The sequence below is a fragment of the Saccopteryx bilineata genome, chromosome X, assembly GCF_036850765.1.
Source record: "Saccopteryx bilineata isolate mSacBil1 chromosome X, mSacBil1_pri_phased_curated, whole genome shotgun sequence".
NCBI classification, from domain to species: domain Eukaryota; kingdom Metazoa; phylum Chordata; class Mammalia; order Chiroptera; family Emballonuridae; genus Saccopteryx; species Saccopteryx bilineata.
In genome coordinates, this window is record NC_089502.1 from 114,368,763 (window position 1) to 114,374,939 (window position 6,177).

The following is a 6,177-nucleotide window of genomic DNA, read 5'->3' on the forward strand; positions in this document are numbered from 1 at the left end:
ACACACACCAACAAATTCTCTAACTCTCCAGTTACCAACTGGGAATCGTAAAATTATATTATGAACTAACTACCTGGAGTTAGTACAGATGCCACAGGCTAAGCACTCAGTCCTCTTAATATTGCCTCCCATCCTCTACTTCAGGCATTAATTGCAAGTCTAGGTTCTCATCTGTGTTTTGACCACCAAGCTATAATTTGGAAGTTCCTTTGACCTCCTTGTCAAATTTGGTAATTTTCCACAATGGCTCACAGAACTCAGGAAAACAGTTTACTTACTAGATTACCAGTTTATTATAACAGAATACAATTTAAGATCAGCCAGATGGAGGAGAAGCATAGGGCAAGGTATTCAGAGAAGGGGCATGGAGATTCCATGCCTTCTTAAGTTGCATCACCCTCAAAGCACCTCTATGTGTTCATCAACCCAGATGCTTTTCTGAACCCCTTTGATTATAGTTTTAATGGAGGTCTCATTACAATAGACATGACCAATTAAATAATTCACCATTAGTGATTAAGTCAAGCTCCTTCCCTTCTCCCCTCCAGAGGTCATGATGAAGGACTAAAAGCTTCAACCTTCTAATCACATGGTTGGTTCCCCTAGCAACCAGCTCTCCATCTTTTGGGGCTTCCCAAAAGTCACCTCATTACCATAAATTCAGGTATGGCTGAAAGGAGTTTGTTATAAATAGCAAAAGATGCTCCTTTCACTTTAATCACTCCAAAGTTTTTTTAGGATCTAGGGACGAAAACCAAATATAACAAAATATGCTTCTATCACTCATCACTTAAAATATTACAAGAGTTTTAGGAGCACTTGCCATGAGCTGGGGATGAAGAACAAAATATATATGTCTGATGATACAATATCACAATTGCATTTCTTCATCATCCTTTGAATAAGTGTATGATTCACAGTGAAGTCTTCTTTCTAATTTTTAAAAATTTATTTATTGATTTTTAGAGAGAGACACAGACAGACAGAAACTTTGACCTGATTCTTTCTGTGTGTATCCTGACAGGGGATCAAACTGGCAACCTTTGAGCATTGGGATGATGCTCTAACCAGGCGAGCTATCTGGCCAGGGCTTCTTTCTCATTCTTAAAACTGTTCATTTGTCACCTCTTCCCCCCCCCCCGCCTGTCTAGAAATTTATCTTTTTGTTTGTTTAAGTTTCTCAAAGAAACAGCTTTGATTTCATAAATTTGATAAATTTTTTGTTTTCTATCTCACTATTTTCTGCTTATATCTTTAAATTTTCCATCCTTTTGCTTGGCTTGGGTTTATTTTAGTCCTTTTCTACTTTTTTTTCTGAAGTGAGAAGTGGGGAGTCAGAATCCGGTATGTGCCTGACTGACTGGGATCCACTCAGCATGCCCACCAGGGGGTGATGCTCTGACCATCTGGGCCTTTGTTCCATTGCAACCAGAGCTATTCAAGTGGTTGAGGCAGAGGTCATGGAGCCATCATCAGCATCCAGGTCAACTTTGCTCCAATAGAGAGTTGGCGGCAGGAGGGGAAGAGAGAGATAGAGAAAGAAAGGAGAGGGGGAAGAGTGGAGAAGCAGATGGGAGCTTCTTCTATGTGCTCTGGCCAGGAATCGAACCCGGGACTTCTACATGCTGGGCCAACACTCTACCGCTAAGCCAACTGGCCAGGGCCCTTTTGTACTTCTTAAGGTAAAAGGTTAGGCCCTGGCCGGTTGGCTCAGTGGTAAAGTGTTGGCCTGGCGTGCAGGAGTCCCGGGTTCGATTCCCGGCCAGAGCACACAGGAGAGGCGCCCATCTGCTTCTCCACCCCTCCCCCTCTCCTTCCTCTCTGTCTTTCTTCCGCTCCTGCAGCCAAGGATTCATTGGAGCTAAGATGGCCTGGGCGCTGAGGATGGCTCTGTGGCCTCTGCCTCAGGTGCTAGAATGGCTCTGGTTGCAACAGAGTGACGCCCCAGATGGGCAGAGCATCGCCCCCTGGTGGGCGTGCCAGGTGGATCCTGGTCGGGCGCATGCAGGAGTCTGTCTGACTGCTTCCCTGTTTCCAACTTCAGAAAAATACAAAAAAAAAAAAAAAGGCAAAAGGTTAGATGATGGATTTGAAACCTTTTCTCTTTTCTAATATAGGAATTTAATGTTATAAATTAACATGTAAGTACTGCTTTAACCTATAAATGTTGATAGGCTGTTTTTGTTTTCATTCAATTCAAAAAAATTTCTTTTTCAACACTTGGGTTGTTTGAAAATGCATTTATTAGATTCCAAATATTTGAGTATTCTTTAGATATCTTTGATAGTTATTTCTAATCCAATTTCATTGTTATTAGAGAACATTTCTTTCATAATATTGTTGCCAGTGAAAATGTGGTTCTTTCATGGAGTCACGAAGAAAGCATTGGGCAACCTACATATGGGAGGATAAAGTATAATGGTAAGATTTATTGTAGAAGCAAAATCAAATGACTGCTTGTGAGTTCCCAGAGTCTTATCTCCATTCGTCCCACCATGGAAAAAGTTCAGCTTTGTCTTCATCAATCCCAAAAGAAAAGCAAAGATTCAGAGATTCTGTGCCATCGGTTCAGTCCATATCAAAGCTGAGTCTAGTTCAACCTTTGTTCCTATCTGGCTAGCATAGTCTCTATTCCTGGCTGTCCTTTGATTGGCATTGCATTGCCCTACCCAGGTTTGTGCTTGAAGCCTGCACTTGGGAGTCTGTGTGGTTGCTGGCTGCAAGGCTACTAGGCCTGCATGGCTGCTATGGAGAGAGAACATGTGAGCAAATGAACAGGGTGTACATGTGTTTCAAAGAGGGAGGGGAGAGGGAGAGGGAGAGGGAGAGGGAGAGGGGGAGGGAGAGAGAGAGAGAGAGAGAGAGAGAGTGTTTTATTTACCAGATTATATTGTCTCAGGTTTGAGAAGGACCAGGCACACTTTCAAACTAACAAATCAACTCCTCAATCTTTCCTGGATTAGGGTTGGATTCTCTCCCTCACCAATCCATTTCCTAGCTCTTCCAGGGTTCTGTGTCCCTTACCCAATGGGATACTTTCTCCAGGCTAGGCTTTGCCCTTATGGTTGCCATCTTAGTTCCTTCTGGGCATGCCTCATAGTTGAAAAAAACATCCCCTTATATCATCTTAGATTCTAGTGGGTATGTGTTCAACAAAGACATTTCCTCTTTATTGTTTATTTCTTCCCTGCATAGTCTGGGCAAGTGAACCAGTTATACCCTGGGGAGATTGAAAAACTAGTCCTTCCTCCATCCACAGGAAAGAGAGGTGTGTTAGTCCCCTTGGTAGAGCAATGCTGCAATAACCTGAAGTGCGAGGGGAAGTTTATTGTTCATTTCAGCTCCCTAGTTCATTATGCTTCTTAATGTCTGATTCCCTTCACTCTCTTCCTTTATTAATATCTAGCTACCTATACTAATAATATGAATAATGTTATATTTATTGAACCTTGTGTTGTAACCTAGAATATGGTCTATCTTGGTAAATGTTCTATGTACACTAGAAAAAAATATGTTACTAAGGAATATGTTTCTAAAATTTCTCCACTCTGATGAAATGATTTTCCTTAATATGAATATGATTTCTTTAATATTTTAAATTCTTTTTCTCCCCCTGATTATAACAAATAATACTTAATGGTTGCCTGCAAAGAGAAATCCATGGTTTTTGACATCTGTAAATGTATTGACCTTTCAGAAAGTAAGTGTTTTCATTTTTAAATAGTTTTAAAAAAAGATAATTGAATCATGTTGGTAAACTAAACAAAAATGATCCGAAAACACATGCACACAAGAAAGGGTGTTATTAGGAGACTAGAAATTGTGAGAAATTCTTGCAAGTAAGGAAAAAGGAGAGACTTAGATTGGCTAATTCAGAGAATTTGAAACATTTGCAATAGAAAACCTGAACACATTCAGAGAAACTCTAAGTACAGAGTAAGTAAAATTGCAGTACTTTAAATAAAATTACAGCACTGTAGAGCAGGGGTCCCCAAACTACGGCCCGCGGGCCGCAAGCGGCCCCCTGAGGCCATTTATCCGGCCCTCACCGCACTTCCAGAAGGGGCACCTCTTTCATTGGTGGTCAGTGAGAGGAGCATAGTTCCCATTGAAATACTGGTTAGTTTGTTGATTTAAATTTACTCATTCTTTATTTTAAATATTGTATTTGTTCCCGTTTTGTTTTTTTACTTTAAAATAAGATATGTGCAATGTGCACAGGGACTTGTTCATATTTTTTTATAGTCTGGCCCTCCAACAGTCTGAGGGACAGTGAACTGGCCCCCTGTGTAAAAAGTTTGGGGACCCCTGCTGTAGAGGGTCCTTGGTCAACCGTAAATTTAAAAAGCTAGTCTGTGAAAAGCATATCTGTTTTACCCTGACCATCTCTAGTCCTCCCCCACCCATTCTTACGTAGGGCAGTAAGCATCTGCAGCATTTGACCCCTTTTACTCTCCCCAAACTACACTCCAAAGACTCTGAATCAGCTTAAGAGGATTGCAGACCTACGGTGAAGGGAAACCATTGGGCACAGCTACCAAGAAGGAGAAAACACTAGTCTCTCAATGTCAGAAGTATCATACAATATTTATTTTGGCAACAGGCAGTGTCCCTATCCTACCTGTGAGCTCCATTCCATGTATCCCCAAAGGAAAAAGAAACTGAATAATTAACACACTTCCCCCTCCCATTTCAAACAGAAGCCTACTAGTGAAATGGACATCACAATTCTACATCAGATCCATGCTAATTTCCTAGGTTGATCAAATAAGTCCTTATCCCTAAATACAAATGAACAAAGGCTTCTCAGATGTATGAGGAAGGTAAAGGAGAAGATCACAGTGAACAAATTGACTATTTTGCGGAGGGTAGAAACCAGATATAATACAAGAAACAGAAGAAATATTTTGCCAAAATTCAAATTCATATTCTCAGAATAATAAGGAACGGATATGGATTTATAAAACAGAAAAAGAAGTCTATTATAGAAGGAAACAATTAGAAGAGAGATAAAGTTCTTGAAAAATAGAAATATCATTGCAAAATTTAAAGCATTAAATATGAGGTGCTCACCACTTCCCCCAGGCTATGATGGAACTTGGAACATGTCCGTGGGGTGCCGCCCACCTCGGTCCCCCTTAAACCCCCCTTTCGAACAACGGATCCTCCCTCGGCCCCACCCTCCCGCTTCCTGTTTCCGGTCTCACTGCAGAGCCAACCGCCAGCCACTCGAGGCCTAACGCTCCAGCACAGTAAATCCGCTGTGGTGACACTAGTCACTCAGACACTCTAAGGCTCCCCACAGCAGCCATCCCTTCCCTCTGCTTCCCGGTGTCCTTGCCTTGGTGTCTTCCAAACGAGCACAGCAGTGCCTGATATGGCGACCCCGGAGCACTTGGAAGTGCGCCAGAGCTACCACTCCGACTGCGAGGCCGCCATTAACAGCCAGATCAACTTGGAATTCCATGCCTCCTATGTGTTTCTCTCCATGGCTTTCTACTTTGACCGGGAAGATGTGGCCTTGAAGCACTTCAAACAGTTCTTCCTTCAGCAGTCTGAAAAGGAGAGGGAGAACGCGGAGAAGCTAATGTGGCTGCAGAACCAACGCGGAGGCAATATCCGCCTGCGCAACATCAGGAGGCCGGAGCAAGAGAACTGGCAGAGTGGCTTGGGGGCCATGGAGAGCGCCCTGTCCCTGCAGAAAAATGTGAACCAGAGCCTGCTGAACCTGCACCAGCTGGCCAGCGAGAAGCAGGATGCCCACTTGTGCAACTTCCTGAAGCGTCACTACCTGCACGAACAGGTGACGTTCATCAAAGAATTGGGGGGCCACATCACCAACCTGCGCAGGATGGGAGCCCCGGAATCCGGCCTGGCAGAGCACCTCTTTGACAAGCTCACCCTGGGTGACAGCAAGAACTGAGTCTGCACTGCCTTCCCGATAGCCACGAAGTGACTTAGCCTGGTCACCGTACCCAGCATGCATGTTGCAGTATTGCCTTTGCAACACGTTCACTTAAGTTTTTATGTTCAAGTTTTACCTAAGTAAAGTTATTGGTTCCTAAGTAGATAAAGGTCTTTCCTTGATTTTTATGTACAAAACCCTCACCTTTTAAGTGCTAAAGCAGGTATCCAGATATCTCTACCCACTCATACCCCAACCACATGCAGCATGGG

At 42.9% G+C, this 6,177-nt stretch overlaps 1 pseudogene; it reads left to right on the forward strand.

The window, feature by feature from the left end:
- The first annotated feature begins 5,377 nt into the window (after window positions 1-5,377).
- On the forward strand, window positions 5,378-5,923 carry LOC136316944 (ferritin heavy chain pseudogene; annotated as a pseudogene).
- The last annotated feature ends 254 nt before the right edge of the window (window positions 5,924-6,177 follow it).